Source organism: Trifolium pratense, linkage group LG4 (genome assembly GCF_020283565.1).
Source record: "Trifolium pratense cultivar HEN17-A07 linkage group LG4, ARS_RC_1.1, whole genome shotgun sequence".
In the NCBI taxonomy this organism is placed as follows: Eukaryota; Viridiplantae; Streptophyta; class Magnoliopsida; order Fabales; family Fabaceae; genus Trifolium; species Trifolium pratense.
In genome coordinates this window covers 669,094-696,161 of record NC_060062.1, presented here as the reverse complement: position 1 = coordinate 696,161, position 27,068 = coordinate 669,094, and the positions used below count along the sequence as shown (strand labels likewise).

Genomic DNA, 27,068 nt, shown 5'->3' with positions numbered 1-27,068 from the left:
TTTGATTTTTTTTTATGAACGATCACAAAACCTGTATTCCACATTTTAATCATTTCTGTACTGAAAATAATATATTCATTTACATGTGTATTTATTTTCAGGAATTACGGGGAGTACGATAACATGCATGTTGGTTTGATCTTTGAGAACAAATAAGAAATAATCAATTTAACTTAGTTAAATAGTTCCAATTGGTTTGATATTTTAAAAGTAATAATTTTTTTTGGGTTTACAATGAGCTGAGATCGAACCCAGAACCTATAACATACTACCCAAACCCCTGACCACTAGACCAAACCTAGTGGCTTATTTTTTTTTTTTTAAGAAAATACATTTTTCATAATACTATGGTTTTTTTATATTATAAAAAAATACATAAATTACGATTATAAAATAATATATAACAGTAAAAAAATACATAACTAGAATCATTATTTTAAAAAAAAAAAAAAGGTAACACCATTCATAGTAGGAAATAAAATATCCCTATTTATATTGTACCCAGAAAACGATAACCCTATTTGTTATATATATATAATTTATTTTTGACAAAAGTTATTTCATTCCTTTTAACTTAGTGTTTATGTGTGTGGTGCACTCACGTGTGCATGCATGCGTGCGCACGTGTTAAAATAAATAAATTAAATAGTTATTAATGTCCGCAATTTATTAAAACCTTTATCATTCAAGGTTATCACGTGGCTTAAATGACATGAACATTGCAGCATACTGCAAGAGTTTGCGTTCGGTGCCTCCATTGTCCCTTACAGGAGTCACTGGACCTCTAGTCCTCTACCTGTAACGTCTATAAGCAAGTTGAATGTTGACAGCAGCCCATGTTCACCAATTCGACAAGTAGTATCTCGCTGTTCTCTTAAGCCTCTCGTTTGCGAATTTGTATTAGAAGTGATCACTTATGTACCTCAAGTTTTGAGCATCAAGATCGAATGATTCTGTTGATTCAAGACACACAAATGTAGCTAAGGAGGATGGAAGCCGGTCTATAAAAGGGCGTCTAAGGCACCATGAAAGAAGTTCATTGCCTAAAAAGCCTCCTGGTTCAAGGATACTTGTTGCTACCATGCCTTTGCTGAGATTTTGGGTTCGTCTTATGTGTCCACGGACAATAAACACCATCCTTGGTACAAGATCACCTTCTCTAATTATCTGTTTCATAATGATATACACGAAAGAGTTAAACAACCATGACCGTCATTTTAAAGTTCTATCTAAACAAATTGCTTCAATTGTTCATATGATAATATCATTAATACCTTTTCATCTCTAGAGAAGACTAGGGGCTTCACTCTGTCACAAATGTTGTCAAGAATAAGATCATCCAAGTTATGGAATAATGGTACCTATAATACAAGATGGAAGTATTATCAAACAACTACGAAATATTATCCATTTTATTGAGGCAACTTTACTGTACAATTTCTTTCATTTTCAAGTTTGGAATTATCTTACCTTTTTAATCAGGTCCAAGCAAAGGTAGCGCTTGATGTCTCTCCTCAGGCCCTCGGGTAAGTCTTTGATAACCAAGTGGCAGATCCATGTATATTTCTTCAAAGAGATCTCCATTAAGGAAAGCATTGTTTATATCTTGCTGGGCCAATTTCCATTGTCTTGAAGCTGCCAAACTAAGTAGGACACAAACAGTAGTAAGTTTGGCTACTGGTGAGAAAGTGTCCATTAAAACCTTTATCAGTCAAGGTGATCATGTGGCCTAGTTGACGTGAACATTGCAGCATACTGCCAGAGTGTGCTCTCGGTGCCTCCATTGTCCCTTACAAGAGTCACTAGACCTCTAGTCCTTTGCCTGTAATGTCTATACGCAACTTGAATGTTGACAGCAGCTCATGTTCTCCAATTCGACGAGTGGTATCTCGCCGTTCTCTTAAGCCTCTCGTTTGCGAATTTGTACCGGAAGTGATCAGTTATGTACCTCAAATTTTGAGCATCAAGACCAAATGCTTCTGTTGATTCGAGACACACAAATGTAGCTGAGGAGGCCGGAAGCCGGTCTATAAAAGGGCGTCTGAGGCACCATGAAAGAAGTTCATCGCCTAAAAAGCCTCCTGGTTCAAGGACACTTGTTGCTACCATGCCTTTGCTGAGATTTTGGGTTCGCCTTATGCTTCCACGGACAATAAACACCATCCTTGGTACAACATCACCTTCTCTAATTATCTGTTTCATAATGATATACACGAAAGAGTTAAACAACCATGATCGTCATTTTAAAGTTCTATCTAAACAAATTGCTTCAATTGTTCATATGATGATATCATTAATACCTTTTCATCTCTAGAGAAGACTAGGGGCTTCACTCTGTCACAAATGTTGTCAAGGATAAGATCATCCAAGTTATGGAATAATGGTACGTAATCCAATATGGAAGTCATGGATACAATTCTTTCCTTTATCTTTCTTAATCAGTCAACTACAGAATATTATCCATTTTATTGAGGAACTTTACTGTACAATTTCTTTCATTTTCAGGTTTGGAACTATCTTACCTTTTTAAAAATATTCCATTATAAAATAGTTATTAATTAACACGTACGCACGCATGCATGCAAGCGCGAGTGCACCACACACATACACACTAAGTTAAAAATAAATGAAGTAACTTGTCAAAATAAATATATACGAAATAATTAGGGGTATTGTTTTGAACAGGAAATTGAAACAACTCAATCATCATAACAATATTGTTCATACTTCATATGACATATAGTTCATGTACCATTATTTTTGTCTGCTCAAAAAAATTATATGGTTCAGTATTTTGCATGCGAATCACACAATAACATTTTACATGTTTGTGTTGATTGAGATATAATTGGTCAAAATGGTACATGAACTCTCATTCAAAAGCACTTCTAGTTCTAGGACATGGTACATGATGGAATCATGAAATAAAGTCACATGAGAAAGTGAGGGAGGAATATTTCTATATAATGAAACAAATGAATCCAAATAAGGGAAACTTATGTTATAAGCATATATATGGGGTCAATTTTGTATTTTTATTTGTTAGTATAATGAACTTGAAAAAGTAAACATATATCAGCATCCTTCTCAAAAGAACCTTGTGCCCTTCAAACTTTCTATCCTTCTTGCCAAAAGGCCTTCTAGTTTTTGTTGAGATTAGTAATTCAAACTAAGTGTGTTTAGCAAAATATATAGTTAGCTTTGGCTAGTTGTGATTTGCAACTAATTTATCTGATTTTGGTTGTTAGTTAGTTAGTTAGGAACGGATTACTTGTTGCACAAGTAATTGCAACAGTATATGTATAAATGTAATGCTCCATTCATAATTCAATACAATTCTCTTTCACAATTAATCCTCATGTCTCAATTACAATAATTTCTCTTCCGATTAATCATTTCTATCTCAATCACTCATTCATCCAAAACTAACTATAATTGCCATAGGTTCATGTGAATCAAATGTAAATGCTACTAACAAAGGCTCCCAATTTAAGACAGGAAATAAGATCAACAATTTATATATAGTTAGTCAATTTGGTTCTGAGCCAACAAAGGCTTACATCTCAACCTCTAAGTGTGACTCACACCAGATTTTAGGGAAATTAAAACAAACAAATAACACTTGTTGGCATGTTTTGAGATAAAGAGAAAGCGATTATCATTTTAAAGAAATAATGTTACCGTTTGATAATCTTTATTCTTTAACGTTGGAAGATATATAGTTTTTGAGTGCGGTGGTAATGAGAGATGAATAGTTTCCATTCAATGGATGGATATGGGCTGCCTATTTAATGGGCCATTGTGCTTTATCTGATCCAAATAAATATGCTAGTCTCTTTTGTGCTGTTTTTCAAAACTTCAAATAGATGAAATATGAGAATTTATTTTGCCACCTAACCATTATCCGCCCTATATAATTACTAAAATAAGTAGCAAGCTCACCCCAAAATTATCATACCAGATTTGTTTTTAATAACGTTCGCTACTTAAGTAGCGGACGTCATTTACAAAATTTCTCATTTTTATTATGTTTGCTACTTAAGTAGCGGAAGGGTAAAAATGAAAACACGTAGTGCACGCGAGAAGTAGGTAGAACGAAAAAAAAAATCTCGTAAAATATATGTATAAGTGTGTTCCGAACTGGGGCAAAGGTCCAATACGAGCTGCCAAAATACTCTAAGTCCGATCTAAACCCGCTCCATTCTGGTAGCTTCCCATATGCAAGCCACTAGTAACAAACATCATTGTTCTCGTCTCCCCCTACAACGAATACCCTCTTTGAAACACTGTTAGAACAGTTAGATTCATCTCAACGACTCTCTCTCTCTATATATATATATATAGTTTATTTTTGAGCTTATGAAAATAGTTTATGCAAATAAAAAAATAGTTATGTTAATTTATAAGTTTTCACTAACAAAAATTGTATTTTTATAAGCTATTTTTTCATAAACTACCTTGAAAAAGTTTATAATGATGCATAAAAGCATATTTATTTTCATAAGCTATTTTGCATAAGCTCAAAAATAAGTCAATCCAAACTGGCCCTATTGCCCTAAATCAAACAATCACACTTTTTCAAATAAAACTATCCATCATTAATTCAACTTGAAAATGATATTACACAGCAGCATACCAGCAATAGAAAATTATGAAACACATACTTACATGAACATTAGACAAGGGTCAATGGATAGTAACGCATAGTGACACATATTAATAGAAAATGACATAATTTAAAATAAACTCATATATAATACGAATAAATTAAAGTGACCAAAATATTCAAGCTTTTTGAATGTGCATTGTTATGATGCCACTAGGGTTTAAGAAAACTCTACAAGTGAGTTGTATACCACACTTTAACCCAAAACTTTAAGTCGTTGGGTTTATGGGTCCTCTCACTTATAAAGTGTTCAACCTTCACTTTTCTAAACAATACGAGACTTAACTCATTCCCAATTGCCACAACAATTGAACCATGTAAATAAATACAAATAAAAGTAGAGAAAACATAACTAAATAATTGAAAAAATGCAGTCAATTTTTTATTCATATATAATAATATCAAACTAATCCAATTGTTGCATAAGCCCAGTCCAATGTTGTTATCAAGCCTTTGGAGGTTATCACTCTGACATCCAAGCCAACATGTAATTAAGTTGGAGAAAATATGTTAGTAATTAAGTTAATCGTATACCTTGGTGTGACCCTGAGTCATGCTTATACAGAGAGAATGTTGTAAATGCCTACTTAGGTGCAAGGAGAAGTGCATGGAGTCGTTGAGATAAGATCTAACAATCTATGAGTGACACAGGGAAAAATCCGCTACGACGCATGTACAAAGAGATCATGTGCACCATTATTATAGTCAAAATTCGTCGAGAATAGCTCCACAACTATTGGGCCCTAGAGTTAGGCCATAAAATGGCCTGAGGCACTGTCCAAAACACCATGTATAAGGGCGTTCAAATTCTAAATTGTAGAATGAATTTTTACACATTCAAATTTTTGAATTCATGTATTAAAATTTAAACCCATATATAGAAGGATTTCGTAAATGTAAAATTTAAATATGTAAAATAATTTTTTTTTTTAAAATGTTCAAATTCTACAATTCAAGAGTAAAAACTAACTCGGGTTACAAATTTACTCATATTGCTCTTAAGGTCCGGGATTAACTTATTTTTGAGCTTATGTAATATAAATTAGGTTTTATGTTATTTCATAAGTTCACTCACACTAATGAAAATTGTATTTTTATTAACTATTTTATCATAAATTACATTGACAAACTTATAATAATATATAAAAATTTCATAAACTATTTGCATAAACTCATTAAGTTAATCCAAACGGGCCTTAATAATCTTGTGGGAAAAACATTTTCTCATATTAAAGTGGTGACAATGACACCAAGTTCCATTAACGCTAAGTTAGGAATTTGGCATGATAAAAAGCAAAGCAAACGCATATGTAAGCAAGCAAACTGCAAAAATAATTAAAAAACAAAATTGCTTTCCCCTTTACTCAACTTAAAAAAATAATTTAAATTGTTTGAGTAAACTAACAAAATAAATTAAATCAAGGCTTAAATATGAAAAAATTCTCTACATTTAAGACTCATTTGAGTTTTAGTCCGTACATTTTAAAAAACTTTCATTTTATCACTGCAGTTTTCATTTTATTTTAAAAATGATCTCTTAAATAAATAATCATATTTAGTAAAATGAAAGTGAGACATTTTTTGCATATTTAAGCCTTAAATTAAAATAAACTTATTTTAAAGTTTAAACAAGAAATATATTCTTGTACTACCAACTCTGTTTCAAAGCTAATCGAACTCGTCGTATACCGCACTCATTTTCATTTTCTGTTCACTCACAAACGACATCACATCACAGAATCTGCGTTTTGAAAGCGTAACAAAGTGTATCGTTCTGCTATCAATGGAGTTGGAGTTCGATCCGATCCCAATCGGTTCGTGCTCCAAAGAGCATCAGAACATTTACCAGCAATGGTTCAATTTCGCTGATTCAGGTACTAATCTATCTATTTTCACTAATTTTTTGCTTAGCTTTTGTTTGTTTAACAATGGAACTGAACACTGTGCTCGCTTTGATTTTCAGATAGTGATGGACGCATAACGGGGAATGATGCCACCAAGTTTTTCGCTATGTCTAATTTGTCCCGTCAAGATCTTAAACAGGTTTTCTTGTTTTTCTTACATTTATGACTTGTAAACAATCTTAAGATATGATTGCTTGGTTTGATAGTTCAGAAAAAAGTGATTAAATTGATTACTTTTAGGTTTTAGGAATTGAGAAATTGGAGGTAACATGCACTGGGATCAAAACTTAGATGATAGTAATGTGATTTTTGCAAGTTTTCCCCTGTTGTAGTAGTTTTCTAATTGAGAATCCACTGCTTTGCCATGTCACCCCACTTTGTATGGTTATTTTTAAACTGATAGTGTGATGCGGAAAGATGGTGGTCTCTCATTGCATATCAGTGTAAAACTATTTTACACCAACAATGTATGATCATTATTATATATAGTAATTGTAATTGTTAAGAAGTCCCACATCGGATGTGAGATGGCCTGTGTAAGGGTTTATAAGTAAGAGGCAATCCTCACCATACAAGCCGGTTTTGTAGGGTTGAGTTAGGCCCAACACTCATTTCTAAGATGATATCAGAACCTCTCCAAGATTCGTTGGGTCACCCACCATTTATATTCACGCACCAAGCCCAATAGTGCTGGGCGTGAGGGGGGTGTTAAGAAGTCCCACAATCGGTCCAACACTCATTTCTAAGAGTAATGAATTGCATCTGTATTCGAGAATATAGAATATGCACTGTCAATGTAAGATAGTTTTGCACTAACATCCAATGAGCATCTTGTATTCCGCCAAATCATAGGTTATTTTGAAATTAATTGTATGAAATGGCAAATTAATGGTTTCTTATTGGATGACCGTATAAAACTTTCTTACACTGTCAAGCATGCATTAGTCGAATTTCAACTTTCCCTGTCCTTCCTACTATACTAAACTCTACTCTATTTTCACTTTGCTAAATCAAATATAGTGGTTTCTCTTGAAGTGGGTTTGAACTTCGATTTGTGGAAATGCATCACAGATTTTTCTGCGATGTTGTTAAATAATAGCTATAGCGGCGCTAGCGCTATTGTATATTGGAATTTGAAGAAATTGCTATTGTTCCGCGATATACTATTTAGTTCCAAATATTGTGAAATAGCGGCTATAGCACTGTTGTGTAGTGGAATTTGAAAAAAAAAAAAGGTAGTTTCTGCAATATGCAATTAACGACACTGTTATTCAATGTAACTCCTTTTGTTTTGACTTTTTGCTTTTTAGATTTAAAGATGTCGCTATCAAGAGTTTTCTGTTGTCAATTAACCATTTTGTTTTAAATTTTAACTTTAATTTATGATTATGTTTTGTACTAGACTAATAGTGGATTGAATTGAATTTGAACTCCTACACTTTTATTTATTTCACTTTGATACTAATTTGACGTTTGTCTCTATCAATTGGAATGGTATGGACATGTGGTATTTGAGTTTTTTTTTTATATAAACTGTACTTGTTGATGAGTATCTTTTTTAATTTTTTTCTTTATACCTCGTGAACTAAATTGTTTGTTTATTTGCTCCTTACCAAAATAAGGTGTGGGCTATTGCAGATTCAAAGCGGCAAGGTTATCTTGGTTTCCAAGAGTTTATCATTGCTATGCAGGTAAAAATATGTTACACTTTGCGGAAGTTTAATGCTGATTGATTTCCAGAATCTTACTCATTTGAAATGTAGGTAGTTTCTTTGGCACAATCTGGACACCCAATAACACACGATCTGCTGAATAGTGATGGTCAGTAAGTTATGTGTGTTTAGGTTTTTCTTCTATTGTTTTTGTTTGAATAAAGTTTAGTAATTGTATTGGTCAAATATTAAAATGCACATAGTATGTACTGTCTGCACATATTTATTGTGAATTTCCATTGCAAGTTTTTTTAGCTAATAGAGCTTATCATTTATTGCAGTTGATTTGAAAAATCTGAAACCTCCCATAATGGAGGGTTTGGATGTATTACTAGCTGTAAGTATTTATTTTTACGATTTACTATTTTGGTTATGGTATTAACTTTTTCATGTTTATTTAGTAAAAGTACTTACTTTTTGGCTTTGTATATACAGAAAAAAAAGCATAAACAAAAAGATGCTGATGTAAATGGTAATATATTTCCCATTTCATTGAATATGAGAACCCATATTGATTTTGGTTTTCTTGTTTGTTCTTTTCTCTTCAAAATCCCCGTTAAGTAATTAGCAATAATGCAGGTAGTCCTCAATTACAGCCATCACCATCAAGCAGTTGGTTTTCTTCGAAGTCCACAAAAAAGGCAAGCATTCTGCTACTCTGTGTGACTGTGACTTTGAATTTTTCCTCTCTTTCTTTGTGCATTATCCTTATCTGCTGCTAGAGAGAACATCTGAATATTCATGTCATGTTTTGAATTAATAACAATATCAAGCTTTATTGGCATTCTTTACCAGCTTTATTATGCTCTAGTTTCAGTTTGTGTCATCGTAATATAAGAATGAAAAGTATCCCCAGGAATGGTTGGTTCGGTTATTGTCTGACTAGGATGTTATTAGAGGCCTGAAACTATAACATTATCTCTTGGCTTTTATACAAGTGTCTAAATGATGCAAGCCGATCCCAATAATCTGCCTGATACTCAATAGGTGAATAATATTAATGTGCCAGTTTCGAGTTGTTACTATCAAGTCTAATCAATTTTTTTATTTTGTCAAGTATCCTAAGGCCATCCTGTAGATGTGTTCTCTAGGCCCTTTATTCTGTGTGTTGCTACTTCTTTGCTATTGCTAAAGTTTAGAAATTATCAATATATGTTCTTATAGGGTTTTCACTTGTATTTTGGTGCATATCTCCACACACAGGTGCCACTTTCCTCCGTGACATCGATAATTGATGGTTTGAAGAGACTCTACATCCAGAAGTTGAAGCCTTTAGAAGTTACTTACCGCTTTAATGATTTTGTCTCCCCATTATTGGTCAGTAAGTTACCATCTTTAGAAATGACATGCTATTATAGATTTAGTGTCACATTTCTTTACTTGGTTACATTGTTGCTATGTTTTAAATACACAATTGACATCTTTATTGATTGCGACGCTTTACTTACTGTAGACAAATAGTGATTTTGATGCCAAACCTATGGTTATGCTTTTGGGTCAATATTCAACTGGTAAAACAACATTTATCAAACATCTGCTTAAATGTGGTTATCCAGGCAAGTAATTCTGCTTCTCTATATCCATATCGGTGGCTAAGTGTGGCACTTCCCATATCTGTTTTGTAGACATAAGTTACTGAAGTTTGTGTCGTTTTCCATAACTGTCAATAGGTGCACATATTGGACCTGAGCCTACAACTGATAGGTTTGTTGTTGTCATGGTATGTGCCAGAAAACCAGAGTCCCTCCCACAACACTCTAATACCTTAAAGTTTTCTTAGTTTTCAAATTATTTTTGCATAAGTGCCTAGTTTTGACAATTTGAATTGTCTTGAGTTCTAGCAACACACTCTAACACACTTTCCAACACGCTATCATTTATTGGTTAAAATTCATATTGGTCCCACCAAATCAGGTGGGTCGCATATAATTTTGGTGGGACGATATAAACTTTAACCAATAAAAGAGTGTGTTAAAAAGTGTGTTAAAGATTGTGTTACTAGCATTATTCTTTGAATTATTGTAAGATATCTTCAAGTCATCTTGGAAAATGAATTATTGCATTAATTTTAACTAGCAAATGGTGTTGGTGTACAGTCTGGACCTGATGAGAGAAGCATTCCTGGAAATACTGTTGCTGTCCAAGCAGACATGCCGTTTAGTGGACTTACAACTTTTGGCACAGCTTTTCTGTCAAAATTTTAGTGTTCACAAATGCCTCATCCGGTAAGTTGCTTTAGCTCCATTGAATAAGTTAATTGATTTTCCTTGTGTGCATTTGGATATAACCATTAACCAGTTTTTGATTGTCCAAAGCTACTGGAGCACATTACATTTGTGGACAGTCCTGGAGTTCTATCTGGAGAAAAGCAACGGACACAACGAGCATATGATTTTACGGGTGTAACATCTTGGTTTGCTGCAAAGTGTGATTTGATACTCCTCTTGTTTGATCCTCACAAACTTGATATTAGTGATGAGTTCAATCGCGTGATAACTTCTTTGCGGGGACATGATGACAAAATTTGAGTAGTTTTGAACAAGGCAGATCAAGTTGATACTCAGCAAGTAAGCACTTGTGTAGTTAAACTTCTGTTTGTTTTTATATATATACTAATGAAACTCATAGTACATGCTTTAGGGAATACTGACCTCAATTTGGCTCTATGTTACAGCTGACGAGGGTTTATGGAGCCTTAATGTGGTCACTCGGGAAGGTGCTGAACACACCTGAAGTCACTCGTGTGTATATTGGGTATGTCACTTAGTATATGTATGTCATTGTTAAAATGTACTCTTTGACATGGAGAGTTGGAAAGAAACCAATGTGTTTCTGCATTCACCAGTTATTTTAATTTTATCTTTATCTAGTATCATGAAGTTGCACCAATGTTATTTTTGTAGTGGAATTGTGGCTGATGTATTTTTCAAATTTTTTTGATACTTATCATAATTATAGATTTCTGTTATTGTGCTATGAGGGTTAATTCCAAATCTACCGTAATCTCACCTTTCTTTTGCAGCTCCTTTAACGACAAGCCTGTAAATGATGCTGTCAGCGGTCCAATCGGAAAGGAACTGTTTGAAAAAGAACAGGAAGACCTTCTTTCAGATCTGAAAGATATACCAAAGGCGGCTTGTGATCGAAGAGTGAGTTTATTTATTTAATTTTATTTTATTGAAGAGTCGTTTTATTTTATTTTCTACTAGAAATAGTTAGCAAATAAACTATGAAGATTGATATGATTTAATTACTAGTAAGTTTGCCTTTTGATTTAATTTTGTGGATCTTCCAGGGTCATTTTCATGATGGAGAAATTTGATATGTATACTTTTGCTGAATATCACAATCCAGTTAATTATTGTTTATGTGTTATTTATTGAAGTTGCTGATTTGCATAATTTTATCTTATGTATTCAATTCATTGACTATTGTAGATCAATGAATTTGTTAAACGAGCCCGAGCAGCCAAGATACATGCTTACATTATCGGTCATCTTAAAAAGGAGATGCCTGCGATGATGGGCAAATCTAAAGCTCAGCAAAAACTCATTGATAACTTGGCAGGTGAATTTGGAAAGGTATGCACCAGATTCTTCATTTGCTCTGCTCACCTTACATGTCTCTTTGATGTCACTTAAATATTATATTGTGTATATATGATCTGTAAAATTCAAAACAGGTACAAAGGGAGTTCCATTTACCTCCTGGTGACTTTCCAAATGTTGAGCATTTCAGAGAGAGCTTGCGTGGTTATAATATCGACAAGTTTGAGAAATTGAAGCCAAAAATGATACAAGTAGTTGATGACATGCTTGCCTACGACATTTTTCTGCTTATTCTGATGCAGATTGGGGGGAGTTGCACCTCAACAAGAAAATCTACAACTGGATTTTGCATCTTCATTGGTGAATCCTTGGTGTCTTGGAGATCAAAAAAGCAAGTCACAGTATCTAGATCATCAGCTGAAGCAGAGTATAGAGCATTGGCTGCAGTAACTTCTGAGTTATTATGGCTAAAACAACTTTTAAGAGCCTTTGATATAGCGGTGCCTTCTTGTAAAGTCTTTTGTGATAGTACATCAGCAATTCTGATGGCTAGCAATCCCATGAGTCATGAAAGGGCTAAACATATTGACATTGACTGCCACTTCATTAGAGAGCACATGGCTGCAGATTTCATCAAGTTAATCTTTATAACTACACACAACCAACACAGTTGTAGGGTAATTTTGTACACATGTCACTCCCATATTCAATTTCAGCAAATCCTACATGGAAAAAGACAAAACAACTACTTCATTTGGCCTCAATTTTAACTATTGTTCAACCCAAATTGTACCCGAGTGTTGTTCAACCCAAATTGTGCTGAAAGTGTAGTCTTGAGGGAAAGGTGTGTGATTATTAGTGCTTATGATTTTTAATTTATTAAGTATTGACTATTTTTTTAACACACATCAACATAATTTACTGACTATATTTTGTTGTTTTTTGTATAAAGCCTGCCTGAAAGTCTTGAGAGTCCTTCTCCAATGACTCTGACTCAAATCCATGTTGAACCTACTGTAAGCCCAGTTGACGAGTTTCTATTCAATACACCAAGAATGACTTTGCAAGGACTCAAAGACGCAACTACTGTAAATTTTTAATTGAACTCACCTACTTTTTTTTAAGTTTCCTCTTTCGTGTATATACTAATATACTTTAAAAATTTGGGTTTAGGAATCACTTAATGTTGTGTGTGCAACTGTCAAAAGGATTTTGAATCCAGACTGTTTTTGGTATACCGCTTGTGTTTGCAACAAATCTGTGATCCCAGACTCTAAGATGTTTTTTTGCGAAAAAATGCAATAAGCATGTAATGAGAGTTTTCCCTATGTAACTACTATTCCAAAACACTGTTTGTTTATTTTTTGATTTTATAAGTATTAAGGTGACTGATTCAGAATTTATAATTTTTTCTTCCATGTATAAGGTATTGTCTGAAGGTTAGGGTTATGGATCAGACAGATCATGCTCCCTGTGTGATATTTGACAAAGATGCAAGCCCTTTGTTCAACATGAGCTGTGCTGATATGTTAGAGCATACTCGAAGGGTAATACTTGAAATTTTTATCCTTTTTTAACATTATATATCTATATTAATATATGTGGTGCTGATGAGTTGTCTTTTGATAATATAGAATGGTGGTGTTGGATCAGTTCCACCTCAAATTTTTGGGTTGGTTGAGAAGACCTGGCTGTTTAAGGTTGAGACAAAACCTTCAACCAATCCTAGATTTGAGCAGGCATTTAGGGTACGAAGAATATGCACTGATCATGCCATGATCAAGCAATTCCAAGACAAGTGGGACAAGGAGGAAGCTGCCATTAGCAAAATTAACAATGTATGCAATCTCTATGACCATATTATTTTATGTTGATACTTTCTGTCTTTATGTCTTACTGATTAAGTTTCTTATTAAATTAGGAGGTTGGTTCTTTAAGTACTTTGTTGGAGAAAGGAGAAGATGTATTGGTTTGTAGTTCTGCCAATATTTTGTCTGAGGTATGTTATCAATTACAATAGTTTTCATGTGTTTAATCAATATCATATACCATAAATATTTATCTTTTACTTTCTTAGGATTTACAGTCATTGACTGGAAGTAGTAGCAAGGACAAAGGAAAAGAGATTGTTTGTACTCCTGTTGAATGTACCCAAGATTTAATGAAGAAATTTTCCTCTGCTGTTGTAAACCTCGGTGATGATTGTGTTGATACTTTTGATTTCGTCAAAAGTCCAAAGATGCAAAAATCTCTTATATCTTCCAAGGTTGTTTCTAGTTATCATCAGCTTAATTATCTTTATTATTACCCTTGAATACAAATACTGACCTCACTTATTAAATATGTTATTTAGGATTTACATGAATTGACTGCAAGTGGTGTGAGAGGAAAAGCTAAAGAGATAGTTGTTGAGGGGACTCATGCTGAAGAATCTGTCATAACTGAGAATCAACTTTCAGCAAATGAGGAAAATGGAACAAAGACCAACAAGGTTGCTGCAAAAGGAAACACAAAAGACATGGTCATTGAAGGTACTCCTGTTGGACATATCCAACAATTTGAGCAGAATTCTAATTCTGATGTTGAGTCAAACTCTAAGGTGGCCATAGCTCCCAGAAAAATTGCATCAAATGAGATTAAGGGAGCTAATAGCAAGAAACCTGCTAAGAGAGTTTCTCCTCAAAAGCTTGATGAAGATGAAGATGACAATACCCCGATTAAGCTTTTGAAAAGGGCGATTAAGATAGAAAAGATTGCTTAGGAGAAAGGTGTGTGGTGGAATCTTTGATGGGTTTGTTTTTTGAGGAGATATGTTATTATAGTGTCTTTGCCTAAAACACGTGGTGATCAACTGGCAGACCCTCTTACTAAGGCTTTGCCTAAAAACTTGTTTCATTCTCTTATGACCAAGTTCGGAATTTGTAATATATTGAGGGGGAGTATTAAGGCAATTAGTTAGTTTTTCAGTTTCAGTTAGTTACTAACTAATAACTATTTTAGTTGTTGAGTCAGTTTGTAACTAATTTTTTGTTTTTTTCCTCTAGCTAGAACTTCATCATTACCTATATATATGATGAAGTATCTCCTTGTAATAGCAGTTAGCACAATATCACAGTAATGAAAATAACATTTTCTCTCCCAAGTGTTAACTTCAATAATCTACAACCTTCATGTCTTCTTCATTCGGTATGTTTTGATGAACTTTTTTCAGGATCTATGTTTTGTTTATTATATGGTGATATTAATACTGAGAAATTATCGATAATGATTAATTTGTAATTGTATGTGTTAGTTTTAATATACTACACCCTCGAGGCCATGTTACTTCATAGCCCTGGTGCCTGCCAAATGATTTTGATTCTGAGTAGGGATGGTCATGGTTTGTTACTTCATTATGAGTCAATCTTGCAAGACATAGAGCTAAACAATAAAGGTTTGTGCATTTAGATTGTTATGTAGTTTTTTAGATTAGGGTGGTAACATAGTAATTGTAGATGGATTGGTTTTGGTATGAGGTTTGGTTATTGAACAATGCCAGGTTAGATTTTTAATTGTTGATAAGTAATAGATTCTGAATAAGAATAAATCTTCAAGTGATTTCTAACAGATAAAAGGTTCTAATATGTGGATTTTGTTTATAATTATACTAGCTTCATGCTAGGGATCTTGTAAACTAGTTTGACTCACAAAAGGTACATTGAGATGTATTATTGATTTGCGGTTTGCCAAATGAAGGAAAGAGATTGAAGTTTTAGATAGGATTTTGCTGAATACATGAATAAATAGGATGTTGGGACCATACTCAAACACATTCTACATGATTTATGTTTGCAGTGGCAATTAGGATGCCAATTTTGTCCAACTAAATTGCTAATGGAAACATGGTTATGTACTACTTTTTTGTGTTTGTAGGAGACACATTTGTTGGAGGATTTCTATCACAATTGGTTCAAGATAAGCCCATTGATGAACTTGTTAAATGGTTCAAGATAGCCTTACTAGTTTATTTTCACATTTTATTTTAGTCTTAATTTTTTTTGTTTGATTGTTAATATTAAATGACAGTAATCATGGAGTTTTCTATGTAGTATCATTAACAACACTTTTGTCCTCTGTTCACTGATTAAAAGGATGTTCCGAGTGTTTGGGCATGGCAGAGTAAGTTTATGCATAACTCTTTGTCTTTATAGCTAGATGTTTTAAGACTAGAGAGTTCTCAGTTATAAATATAATTGCATTGCGATTTCCCCCCTCTAGGGATAATGTAATAATTACTACTACTAACTGAGCCATCACTGTGTGATGTAATGATAATGGTGATGATGTTGAATTCTTAGTTTTTTCCATGTGGTATTAGCTTTTATTTTGTTTATAATGTTTTTCTTTGCATATGTGTCCATCAAATATTCACACTACATCCCAAGATTTTTTTTTAAGATTTTTCTTTGCATATGTATTTATTAGCTATAGTGTCTTGTTGAACTAATTCAAAGGCTAGAACACCATCCACCGTTTTTCTACGACATGATCTCAAATTATATTTCATAATTTTGTGTTTCTATTATTTTAAGGGGAAAAATGGAATAAAGAAGTTCTAATTGATTCCCCACTTTGTAAACTATGAAATTGAAACTTTGGTCGACGTACTGGATCCATAAAATATGTAGACAATGAATTCGACTTTCGATTTTATTCCGGTCTATTCCACCCCACTTTATTTCATACACTAGTATTTCACATTTTTAAGAAATCAAAGAATAGTTAAATACAATACGGCAACAATCATAAAAGAGAAGAGTCAAGAATGGTCAACCATCCTAGGAAGGATCTAGACGACTAGGATGAGTAATGGAATTACAGCTGTTTGTTTGTACCTTGTAGTACCATTGAATAAGACAGATAGATGATTATTATTCAAGGAAAATTAATTACTGTTGTTTTGAAGATTATTATTCTTCTCTAAACATTCTCATAATTCATCTCCGAGAGTTACACAAATGAGCAAAAAATACGAGAGTGAGCCCCGGGTGATTGTACTTCCCACCTTCACCTTCCCTGAGCCGCCGGTGAGTATATCACCGGCGTCCTCCACCTTCACTCAACCTCCTAGTACTATATTACCATTTGACCACCATGACTACAACCCCTACCGAATTCCACTATGGTCGATTTTACTCATTGTCGGAATGGTTGTTGCTGTGATATTTTGTGTGGTTTTTTCAATTTTCTCACACCGTAGGCAGCGTTCACCTCCTCAGCCACCACCAGTAATGTTGCCGCCTATGCCTATGATTTGTTGGGTCATCACGAGAGGGCAGCCGGGGATCATCCACATTGGGCTTAAGAACAACTCTACAAGTGAGTTTGGACACCACACTCTTACCCAAAACCTTAAGGTGTTAGGTTTATGGGTCATCTCACTTATAAAGTGTTCAACCTCCACTTTTCTAAGCAATGTGGGACTTAACCACTCACACTTGCCACAACAATCTCCCCCTCAAGTGTGAGTCCATCCACTCTTGGATATGCTCCCCCTCAAGCGGAAGCTTTCTTCATCCTACACTTGTACCGCCGTAAGCCACACTGCTCCACGGGACTCGCCGCCTGACCACCTTTGTCAGGAAGACTTTCGATACAAGGAGCCAGTTCAACCCTTCGTCGAACCATCGGCTCTGATACCACTGTTGGGTCATCACGAGAGGGCAGCCGGGGATCATCCACATTGGGCTTAAGAACAACTCTACAAGTGAGTTTGGACACCACACTCTTACCCAAAACCTTAAGGTGTTAGGTTTATGGGTCATCTCACTTATAAAGTGTTCAACCTCCACTTTTCTAAGCAATGTGGGACTTAACCACTCACACTTGCCACAACATGATTGAGGTGCTGCCGGCGCATGCTTGAAGGAGCTGCAAGCTACACTGGAGGGGAATTAGTTTTATGCTCATCTAGCTACATTGTTTAAGTTTAAATAAATCTAGGCATTGTATTTTATTTCTTAATTAATAAAGTAAGTGTTTTTTTAAGAAAACATGTGAGAGTTGATATAGTTTTGAAGGTACTGATAGAATCTAGTGGTGTAATTTAATCTAACAATTTAAACAAATTTTACACCATACACAAGACATATAGAAAAAGAGACACTATTGATCGAGCTATTAGATTAAGACAATACTTTCATTCATCTAATATTTTATTTATTTTTATTGTTATTTTTAATTTCCTTTTTTCTTCCCTTCTTTTCCTATCAACAAAAAAAATGTTACTACTTTAAAAAATTGTGTTGAGAATTCTGAGTTCTAGAAGTATGATTACAGAGTAAGTTTTATAGGTTTATTTAAAGGGGAATCTTGAGTGGGCCAAGTCGTTTGTTCAATAAGCCTATTTGGATATATTTCTTTCTTAATTCAAATCACTACGTACTTGAGTTAAGAAATCAAATTTTGTTGTAATAATAATAATGCTTCCAAGTCGGTTTGAAAATCACTAGTACTATTTATTTAATTTGTTGTAATAATAATATATGTTATGTTAATTTCAAGTTATTATTCTCTTGAACTTCAATTCTCTTCTCTTTGTTGTGTATGGTTTTTGTATCTATAAAAGTAAAAATTAGAAGTGTGGAACAAAGGAAAATAATTACTAACAAGCTAGAGGTTTGAGTATCTTACCACTTTCATTTTGTTTAAAGAAAGTTTCCAATTACTTATACATGTGAGGATTTTATATCGAAATATAACTTCATATATAGAATTATATCATGTTCAATTATTGCCTTTGATATTTGTTTGAAGAAAATTAGTAGGCTTAATTAATTAATTGGCCAATGTTGAACATGTGTTTGATAATGTTGGAATTTAGAATCATTGAGTTTAGTTGATCCTACACAGTAGTGGATTCATGCCTCTATTGAGTGTTGAAAATCATAGGACATTTTTAGAAGAGTTATGTACCACGTGACTAGGTGTAAGTGAATATGATATGATAGGTTAATTTGTGGATTGAATTAAATTGTCCTAAAGACATATCAATGGGCTGACCTCACATCCCAGATAGTTCATAGGCTCTAAGCTTTAGCTTGTGTAACCATCTATAAATGATGGATCTGTAACCACTTTGTAACTACCAATTCTCAGTTCAATGAAAACAATTCAGAAGATTCTTCTAATAGAAATCATAATTTTTATCAGCTATAGCATCCAAGCATAGGGGTACGGAGTCCTTATGTGAAGACTCAAAATGTTATAAAATCAAACAATGTTACTTTTGATGAGGATAACTATTGGATTGGGAGAAAAGGGTGTGCAATGATCAGTTGCTAGTCTAGATGAATCTACAAAACCAAAGGGGATGTAGATGGTCAATTCAAGAAGCTAAAGACACAACTGGTAGTAAAGGATTTACTGACACATATAGCACCTGTAGTAAAGGTTAATTTGTGGATTGAATTAAATTGTGAGTTGATATAGTTGAAAAAAAAATTATTATACCATTGAACACCAAGGCACTGTATGGGCTCAATCAAACAAGCTCCTAGACAAGATGTTTTTTCTTTGTGCCCTCCGTGTTTCTTTTATATCCCCTAAATTTCCAATTTTGCCCTTGTAAAATACTTCGGTTTATAGAAACCGAAGTTTTTTTTGCCTTGAAAACAAATTTCGATTTATAAAAACCGAAATTTACTCTGAATTTGTACTAAAAAAAATTTGGTTTCTGCGAATCGAAGTTTTTATCAAGGACAAAATTGAAATATTTGGGGTATAAAAAAAACACGGGGGCCCGAAGAGAAAACATCCCTAGACAATGGTTTGAAAGGTTAGAAAACATCCCATAACCATGTCCTCCATGCTCGCACTAAACACATGGAAATTGATCTCTTCTTTGTTAGAGAAAAGGTTCTGGCCAAGCACATTAGTGTTATTCACGTCCCAGAGACAGATCAATGGGTTGGTCTTGTGATCAACTATATTGTTATCTCAGATTTACTGTGATAACAACTCCTCCATCAAGCTGTCTAAGAATCCCATCATGCACGGTCGTTGTAAACACATTGATGTGAGATTTCACTTCTTGAGAGATCTCACAAAGGATGGTACAATTGAGCTCAAACATTGCAAATCACAAGACCAGTTGGCTGATATTATGACTAAACCTTTGAAGTTGGATGCTTTTCTGAAATTGAGAAGTGGTTTAGGAATGGTGATGAAATGAATGCTTGATCAGACATGTAGGCTTGGTGCTGCTGAGTCAAGTATCTTGCTGCAGATTGCTTTGCTTGGCTGCAGAATTGCTTCAGTTTTTTGCTTTGCTTATTTCAGTTTTTGTGTGAGTATTGTTTAGCTTGTTTGTCAAGTTTCTTTAATTGAACTCTTAGGATTGTTCAATTAGGGGAGAGTTTGTTGTATAGTTGGTTTGTAGTATTGGGCCTTGATTAACTTAAGCCCAATATAGTTGTGTTAGGCCCAATTGTAATGACTTGCTATATAAGCAAGATTTGTATGATCAATGAAGCAAGTTGGCCATTTGTTCTTAACAGATACATCATGTTGTACGCAACCACAATTCATAATAAGAATATTTTATGAAATTGGGACTATTTTATGGAATAAGGGCAAAATCGTAATTTTGAAAATTTATGATACATGATAGTAACTGTATCGATGACCAAAAGACATAAAATTTAAACTGATAAAATAAAATATAACTTTATTCATATTTCTAAGAGAGATTGCATTACAATATACTCACTTCATCCGGTTTAAGAAGAATATCACTTTTTAGATATATTATCTAGACAATAATATAGTCTAGATAAATTAATATTTCAATGTATCTAAAAAGTGAACTTCTTCTTATATTAAGGATCGGAGGAAGTACTATTCCATAGTGAATCTAATACAATTGGGTCATTGGCCACTCGAAGGAAATACAAATAATACTAAATAACAATTGGAGGAATTAAAAATAGTTATAAAATAAAATAACAACTAACAAGTGCAATAATTTTTCAATTGAACTTGAAATCATGGTGCCAAAAAGACTTTTGAACTTCTGTATTGGACTTGGGTCGACCCAGCTTGCTAACACACACTTCCTCCCTCTCCTCCAGCTCCATCAAGGTCGTGCCAGAAAGGTCTGCATCTCGATCTCAGTCATCGGCATAGGAGGCAACACCACTTGTGGTGGCTGAGGAGTCCTCCTACTGCAGCAGCACTGTGACACAATTGAAACAACCGAAACTAAAACCAGAGCAACCATGAACCCGACAACGAGCCAAATAACCCATGATGAAGTTTGGTAGGGGTTGTAGTCAGCGTCGTCAAATGTAAAAGTCGGTAATATGCTATCGGGTGGCAAGGGGGAGGCGATGTACGTGGGTGGGAAGGTGGGATAACTCTCAAAGGGTGGAAAACTCTCAAATTTGTTGTTCATTCTCATTTTTAATTAACTCTTAATATGCTACTTGACAAATTGTGAAAATGGAGGATTGATCAACTGTTGAAGCAAAATTTCTCAGCATGTCCTTGGTCCATTTCATCTTCAGTGTGGTGTCTTGTCTTTTTGTTTGTACTTAATTTGTTCTTCACAACACGTTCGCGGTTCATAATTCTAAAGTACATTCACGGTGGGACCAAATAATGTGATCATCATATTCATATTCAGATTACTAGTATTATTATTATTATTATGTTTTTTTGTGTGAGATCCATTTTAAATGGTGATAGTCTGATAGAGATATGGAAAATGAAATGTTTTGTTTTTTTTTTTTTGATAAGCTGAGATATGGAAAATGGCTGATATGATATGTATTCACGTGACACATGGTTGAATGAAATGCATCACAACTAAGATTTTCTATAATTGCCGGTTTCTAGTCCTCTTTTCTTTCTCCAATATTTGAAACAAACAATATTATGTGCATTAATTGATTTTTCCATTTTCAATTAAAGCAAAAAAAATCATCAAATTTAGGAGAATCTCAAGAGTAGGGTTGGGAATAGGCCAGGCGGCCTACAGGGGCCTTCGGCCTGGCCTGTATAAGCCTGGTCTGGCCTGGTTATTAAAAATGCCAGGCTTAGGCTTTGAAAACGGCCTGTTTACATAAATAGGCCAGACTTAGGCTTCTAAAAAGGCCTACGAAGCCTGATAGGCCGGCCTGTTTATAATAATTATTATTTATATAATATTATTATTTATATCTTATAAAAAAATATTATTTATATAAATATTATTAGCTTTTAATTATTGCGATTTTTCGTAATCGTATTTGTTATTTTATTAGTTTTTAATTATTGTGTTAATCATATTATTAGCTTTTTCTTAATGTTGTAGAAATTATAAAAATTTAAATGTGAACTTTTTAAGGTCTGTTTAGCCTATTTAAAAAAAACTATATAGAGAAGCTTTAAATTAACACAGGCTTTTAAACAGGCTACAAGGCCAGACCAGGCTTTTAAAAGGCTCAGGCCAGGCCAAAAAAAAAAACATTTGATAGGCCACAGGCCAGGCTCAGGCCTGAAAAAAAATCGTAGGCCAGGTTCAGGCCTGTCAAGGCCTGGCCTGGCCTGGCCTGTTCCCAACCCTACTCAAGAGCAACTCAAAAGACAAAAATCATCCATTTTATTATATAATAATAATATAGTTGAGGTAAGAAAAAATTATGGAGAAATGAGTAATAAAAAAAAAAGAAAATTAACTACAATAAAATATTTTACCTGTAATTTATTATTCTTTAATAAAGAATGATCGAAAGCAGATTGTTTGTTAATATCAACACAATCGATTATATGTACCCTAACTCTTTCTATAGAAACCACTAAAATAAGTAAAAAAAAATAGCTATTAAATGAAGTTTAAATTAAACTACTAATAAACAATATATATGTGTAAAATATACTTGAATACTCTTGATAGGAGATTTGTTAATGAGACTTAGTTGTCTCTCCAACTATAAATCTTCTTTCGACATAATATATGCACTATCAACTGTGTGATCAAAACATAATATAAAGGACATATGTTTTCAAATCATGTCTCATTTTTTTCTTTGCTCGACTATATTATAAAATGATGTCCAATTTTGTAACAGATCTTTTCAAAATGGATAACTATAATGAAAAGCAACAAGTTAGTATAATATATAACACATCAAAATCTTATTTCTATTCGAAGAAACGACACCAATAAATCCTTTAATGTATGGAGTAAATGAATAAGCAATCAAATCAAAATGGATGAACAATTAAACACAAAAGTTAAAACAAGTAAAAACGATAAAGAACACGATGAATTTGTTTATCCAGTTCGGTTAAAACCAACCTACTCTAGGGAGAGAGAGCTCTATGTTCCACTATCAATAGAAAACTTGATTACAATGAGATTCACCACAAGAGTTAAAAGATTTAGAGTTTTTCTTAAATCTACCCTTTTTCGAAATCTCTCCCCATGACCAAAAGGTTCAACCAATAAGTTTTTTTCCGATGTTACAATGATTATCCCAACCGTAGAGTATACCCAAAAAGATCCCTTTTGACCTTAGATTAATGTTGATGAACAATCTTTGGAAAACTCACTTTCTCTCTTCGTGGCGGATGCAAAAAATGAACAACAGTATATATACTGCGAGTTGAGCCTCATGCGCAACTAACTGTGCCTCATGCGCAAGAGACAGCAGCTCAAGGCTGCATCTACCAGTTCTGCGACTCATTCGCAAATGGCAGTAGCAAATCCAAAACCATTTTTCTGCATTACTTTCAATTCTAAGGAAAATCCTAACAATCTTCGCCTTGCCTTTTAATTGATGGTGATGTCAACTTTCCATCAACTATCATGCCGCTCCACCAGATTTTCACCACATCTTCTTCGAACCCCGGAATGCCTTCCGTATTCTCGAAGAATTGCTTGCCTTCAAACCAATCTTGGAATTTTAGATGATTCCACAAGCTGCAACATCAAACTCTCATTGTATTCAACTACGTCTATTTGTTGAATTTATGATAGGATTAATGATGACGATGTGTAAAGTAAAAGAATGAAATAAATGTTTTTTTTTTTTGAACCAAAATAAATGGTTGGTTTTGAAAGTTGAAAAAAAGTGTGAAAACAAAAAAAGGCTACCCCAAATTTTAAGTATTATCTTTATTATTGGTATAGATAGATTATAGAAGATATATGTCTTCTGCCGTGTAAGCACGGTTGAAATCGAAAATCATACTATCCCCCGTCGATCAATATAATACTAACAGGGAGCCGAAAAATTAAAATAAAAATTTACAAGAGGGAGTATATCAAACCAAATTAAAGAGAATAATTTTTTTTGATAATAAAATAGAATAAAAAATTTGAGTGTCAATTTAAAACTGAAGGGCAGAATAGTCAATAAAGGAGTTAGTTAACGTATTCTAGTTTCTTCTTCGCTTCTCTGTTTTTCACAAAGACACCCCTTCTCCTTCTTCTTCTTCTTCATCATTCACTCTTCAAAAAAATCTCAACCCTTTATTCTTTCTTCATTCATCAATTTCTTCTTCAAAATCCTCAACAATGGTCTTCTATAAGTTTTTCTCCCATTTCTCACGAACCATTCCCCGATCCTTACTTCTCTCTGCTCCGCGAATCCCCAACAACAATTCCATAACTTCTCCAATCAATTTCATTCGCTACTCATTGCCCAATCTACAAACAAGGTTAATTTCTAAACTTGCTAATCAATTTTCATTTTTTCGTGTTTTTTCAGGCTGTAGGGTTTTGCTAGGGTTTTAGGTTTTTTCTCAGAATTTGATAACTCATTAGTTTCAATACTGATTCTTATACTTTATGTTCATATATTATTTCTCTTCTATGTTGAAATGTGTATTTGCAGCTACGGTATATTGTAGGCACACTACTTGAAATTGTGTTCTGGCTCCTAGTAGGGGCATTTCTTATGCTTTTTGCATTAGAGTAAGATGTAGTTTATTATTTGGAGTATTAACCAAGTTATAAAATATGCCAAATATATGAATCTTAAGCACAAGATAGGGGATTTAATGATTGTATTAGCATGTCTATATAAGTTGTGTTTGTGTGCTTAAGTCTGTATAACGGGTATTAAGGTGTTTATAATCGATATTAAGATGCCAAACTAATCATATTTTGTTATGTTGAATTGAGTCCTATTTAACAGACCATGTTACTGATAGTTCAGAATTCACAAGGCGTTCTTGATTCTTACTACAAAATTGAGAGTGCAAAGCTATCTACAATTTACAAAATTATAAATCTGCTGTTAAAATTATCATTTATCTTTTAATGTGTGAAGGGTTATTTAGATAACGTAGATGAAGAGAAGTATTATGAAGGATAAACTAAAATATGGAATTTGTTGACAATATTTTAGAGGAAGTTGAATTTGCTAGGATACTTGCTTTGTTTAAGTGTTATAGAATTCCAGTTGATTTAATCTGTTTTAGATGATTGTGGTGGGAATTAAAATAGGGAAATCAGTAGAGATTTTTGGTTGAAAGTTTGAGATTTGGAATTGAAGGAATATAGGAGTGAAATGAAACAACTTTGACTTTGCATAGCGTCATTATTTGTTACGGCTGTAGGTATATAACCTGTTAGTGAGTAGTAACTTGGAAGTCGCTGTTCTAATCTGTAGGTATATAACCTGTTATTGATTTGCACTGACATGTGCTTGATTTACAGCTGATTCACTAGTTTTGGGTTTGGTGATTGGCTAAGGTTTCCCTAGTCATTTCGCTGTTTTCGTCTTCTACTTTATCATGTTTGATTCTGTTCTCAAAATGTTTACTAGAAATGCTAGTTCTGTTCATTACATGTTTATCTCTTTTCATCATCCCACAAATAGAGACTGAGATATAAATGAATTTATCTAACTTATTATAGAGCTAGTTGCAGGACTGTTGTAATTACTTTTAATGATCTAATAACAGGACTATTGTGATATACTTTGTTTGTAGAGCTAGTGGAAGCATGATCGAGTTGTCAAGACTCTATTGACGTTATTGTTAATTTAACTGTAATTTGTGTAAAGTGTATGTATAAATTTTGAAGGAGAATGGAAGGAGAGGAGGTGGAGATGGATAAGTGAATGTTAGTGTGGAAATGCTAAACTAAACCTTTTTATGAATTTGTTTTAAAAATAATGTCGCTGTTTGGTTCTCAATAATATGATAAGTTTGTTTGTTTTAAATCTTTTGATTTTTTTCTTATATTTATGCCTTTTCAACTTATCACCAAGAGTTGGGCATGCCATTGTGGATGGTGTCATGTTTGAATGCTGTAGTCAGCTATGAAATCCAAAAATGAAAGATGCATTTTAAAGACTTTTGTTGACCTCGTCACTAAAGTTGAGGTTTATCTTTGTAGTTCTTCTGTCTTTTTATGTCCACAAGTAGATTTCTCTTACTTCCTTTTCTACTTATTTGATGTCCATTATGTTGCTATTGGACTTTTTATGAGTAACTTTCAATCAAACTAATAGATATTAAATCTATTTGCAAGTGTAGGATTGATTAAAAGAACGCAACACATTCAGTTCTAAAAGATTCTCTTTTAAGTTCTATAAAGGTACCATAAATGGTTCTCTTTTTCTTATACTTTATTGCAACATCAACATTTTTTATGCATCCTTTGAAGTTGCAAAAGTTGCAATTATGAATCTATGATGATGTGTAGGTTGCTTCTTGACATTACATAGTTAACATGAATCCCAGGTTTGATCACATATTGTGGAGCTAAAGTTCAGGTATCACATCATATTACACTTGCAAAACCTATTTGTGTGTACATCTTTATATTTTTCTCTGATATGATGTCTTTGGCTCTACTTATGAGCATGCTTTAGGTTTTGGTTCTGTTTCATGAATTACCTTGTTGGTGTGTGGTGTTACGATACAAAATCTTTGTATAATTTCATTAATTTGTATTTTAAAGTGGTAATGGCCTAGTTAAAGTGCCTGTGTATTAAAACATATATGTGTACTCTTGTGATCCTAAGAGATGCGTTGTATAATTGTATTGTAAACTATTGATCAATAATACTATATGATGGTGTGTCTCTGTGTAATGTGTGTGCCATTCAGATAACCTGTGATTTTGTTCTCTATTAAATTTTGTTTCACGAAGTGATTTTGAGGTTGCTTTTTATTAGTTCCTCTTCCTCAAAAACCCTTCAATATTTTCGTGGATAGTATATTGCACTATTGTTTCCTGCTATCTCTGCTGCTGATTTGA

At 33.5% G+C, this 27,068-nt stretch overlaps 1 long non-coding RNA gene and 2 pseudogenes across 1 annotated transcript; 2 read left to right on the top strand and 1 right to left on the bottom strand.

Annotated features, from left to right (window-relative positions):
• Positions 1-681: 681 nt before the first annotated feature.
• Positions 682-27,068, bottom strand: part of LOC123920572 — a 47,628-nt pseudogene continuing 21,241 nt past the window's right edge.
• LOC123920404 lies at positions 6,316-13,134 on the top strand (annotated as a pseudogene).
• LOC123920414 lies at positions 24,261-26,894 on the top strand. Its single transcript, XR_006813658.1, has 3 exons — positions 24,261-24,514; positions 26,342-26,402; positions 26,511-26,894. It is a non-coding gene; the product is annotated as an uncharacterized LOC123920414 (long non-coding RNA).